The 3390-nt window shown below is 29.4% G+C and overlaps 1 pseudogene; it reads right to left on the bottom strand.

Annotated features, from left to right (window-relative positions):
- Window positions 1-474: 474 nt before the first annotated feature.
- On the bottom strand, window positions 475-2883 carry LOC145970629 (uncharacterized; annotated as a pseudogene).
- Between the last annotated feature and the right edge of the window lie 507 nt (window positions 2884-3390).

Below are 3390 nucleotides of genomic sequence, written 5' to 3'. Positions count from 1 at the left end.
TCCTTTATTTCTACATGATAAAAAAAATTGATTTTTTTCGGTCTCACCCTCTAAAAAGTTTACAATTGGTATAAGAATCACACACAAAAAATTTCAGCCTTCTAGATTAATTACTTTCCGTGCCGACAAAGGCTTTAAGTCTGATAAAAAAAAACGTAATTAAAAAAAACATTAAAATTGAATTTTTTAATTTCTGTAGGCAAATAATGTTTTACAACCCCAAATAATTATTATATAATATATAATATACATATAATATATATATTTATAATATATAGAATAGATATTTAATAGAATAATAAGGCAAAAGAATTTGAGCTCTGTTTTAAAAAACAAAAATGCCAAAATAGCTAATAAATTTATATAACAGGTAGTAGGGTTATAAATTAATGATAAATAATTATCTAAATAGCAAAAAATATTTTTTAATAAACCAGAAACATAAATATAACTTTTAAAATTAGTAAGGTTCTTTTAAAGTATCCTTGTTTCAATTAAATTTGGATATAAACGTCTGTATTGTTGTACACAACGCAGAAGAAATTCCTGTTGCTCTGCATCTCTTACAACACGTCCATTATAATCTTGAATTAATTTCACTGCCCTTTCAGCGATATCATTTATTACTTTTAAGGATTTTATAACTTCTTTTCCATTTAGATAACTAACATTTGTGTTCCATGTAATTGGATCTTGGTTCAAAAAATCTGTATTGATTTTGAATTGTGAAAACAATTTTAAACTATTATGTGAAATGAACACATCTATAGTTTTCTCTAAAAGATAAAATAAAATTATTAGCTAAACATAAATTATATTTTAAATAGTTAGATTAGTTAGTTATTGGTGAGAATTTAATGTGACAATAAATTCAAAACCGAAACTGAAACATACCTGTAGAATTATGGTCAATATCTTTGGCAGGATTATGAAACGTTTTGTAGGATTAATAGTACCTTCATTTTGAAGCGATTTTACCATAAGTTTTTTGGTTTCAATTGATATATTATAGTATCATCAAAAAACGCTAAAGCTGCTGTTTCTTCGGATAAGTACTAAAGGTGACCGCATAATTTTTTTATTGCTGCCTTTGAAGTGTCTGGGTCGATTTTTTCATAGAATTTTAAGTTTTTTATAAAATTTAAATCTTGACATGGAGCTTTTTGTGGTAATGGGCAATGAAACCATGCTTGCACATAAAATCGGGTGATGAAAATACAAATATCACGCAGCAAATTTCTTTCGGCAGAAGAAATCGTATACTCTTTACGAAATAAATAAATTTTTAAACAATAAATTGCTCGACTCATCCATCGAGCTTGATGCATTGCACCAGGAGGATGAATTTTTAAATTGCTTTCTGAATCGCCATTAAGAAATATAATTACCAATTCAAGTAATTCATTATAATCATGTCTAAAATGTTTATTTTGCAACTTGCACTGAGTAAAATTGAGAATTCCTTCTTTTACATCTTTCAAAGCAGTATAACACTCACCGTCTTCTATGCCTGACACATAGTTAGTCTTATTAATCTTATTCCAGTTTTTCTGAAATTTCTTGAATAGTGGAATATCAGGGCTTGATGTTACCTGTGGAAGTTTACATTCGAAAACACTTCGGAGAATAAGTTCATAAATATGATGTCGACAAGGTAGATAAAGTAGATCTTTCTTAAATTTCTGTTCTATCAAAATCATTGCTCCATTTAATCGTCCTGTGTTAGAAGCTGTAGTGTCACAACATAAAGCTTCGAGAGTGTCTGAAAAGTCCCAATCTTCCAAAACATTACACACGGCCGTCGCTATTTCTTCACCTGTGGATCTTTCTAATTTTGGTACACCAAAGAGTTGTTCCATATTTTGACTACTTACAACTATTGGCAAACAGGCGAGTCTCTAACATTTAATGATGATAAAAGCTTTCCATCCCAATGAGCAACAACATAATTAGGTGATATTTCTTAAAATCTAGATTTAATGATTTCAGCACGCTCAGCTCTTAAAATCTGTCGACATCGATGGATTGAAGATCGATTTATTATTAAATCATCTGAATTATGCCCTAAAGCCTCCGCCACTGCATGCAGGACATACACCGAATCTCTCACACTTAATCGATATCTGTCTAAACTTCCAACGAGCTTAGGCGTAATAAAATTGATGCGACCTCTCTTTTTTTTAACTGCAGGTGGTGATAAAGATTCTGACTGTTCTGCATTGTTCAAATCTTGTTCGAAAACATTTGATTCTGACTGCTCTGCACTATTCGAATCTTGTTCGGAAATATTTGATTCTGTATCAAACTTATCAGATAATGACATTGACGCTGTTGTTGACTGAAGTGCTATCTGTTTTTCATACTGAATTTTTCTTTCTATTTCCTTGTTCTTACGTTCTTGTGATCTTTTTTCTACCATTGTTACTTTTTTATCAATCGATCCAAGACAGCCTATCCTTTCTCGCTGTCTTTGATTTATTAAAAATTGTTTATCTTCTTCAATTTTAATAATATTTAAAGCATCTAAATGTGCAATGTCAAATAAGTTATCCAAATTTTCCGTAAATTCTATTTCCTTTTGCCTATAAATTTCTCCATTTTTTTTGAATTTTTTTGTAAAGAACGCTATTTTTCATACAAGTTTATTAATTTAGACACGCAGTGTTGAAGAGCCCTGATAGGAATTCTTGCTTTTTCCCAAAAACTGACACATTCACGAACAGCTAAGTTTGCACTTTTACGTACATTTAATTTTACGCATCTTATATTATAAAATAATACTGAAAGCACTTGTCTATTTGATGGTAGTTTTGAACTAAGAATTTGAGTATTTATACTACCAACTAAAAATATGTTAGTATCACGTCGAAGAATTACAGCCATATTAATAAATTTAGTAAAAAATTTAACTTTGTTTATATGCACAACGTCCGTCAAGGAGTTGAACTTGTGCTTGACTGATTTAACACAAGTTTCAACATGTCAGCGCACGATCAACAAAAACACATCAAAAACAAAAAACTTGCGAAACAGTGCCTTCATCCAAATAAATTTTCATAACTATCACGACGTCAGAGACAAATTAATGATGAAAACTTTACAATTCTTTTTATGAAGTACATACATTTATGAAGTAAATACACTAACGTGGTGTGTTTATTGTGTATTGAATTAATTATTAAATTTACATCATACAACAATATAGAACGTCATACAATAATGTTGTTGTATTGATGCGGCAACAAATTCACTAAAAGTTACATTTCGATTTTCATATTATACTTGCCATTTGACATATTGTTTGGCGTAAATTGTGATTATTTTTTTTCACATTTTTTGTCATTCTAAATATGAGAAATATAAATTAAGTCTGATCAATCATTAGAAATT

The sequence above is a fragment of the Camponotus vicinus genome, unplaced genomic scaffold (genome assembly GCF_025532165.1).
Source record: "Camponotus vicinus isolate PSW18456_S1 unplaced genomic scaffold, iyCamVici1.0 SCAF_4, whole genome shotgun sequence".
In the NCBI taxonomy this organism is placed as follows: domain Eukaryota; kingdom Metazoa; phylum Arthropoda; class Insecta; order Hymenoptera; family Formicidae; genus Camponotus; species Camponotus vicinus.
Note: the sequence above shows the minus strand (reverse complement) of the source record. Positions and strands in the feature narration are given on the sequence as shown.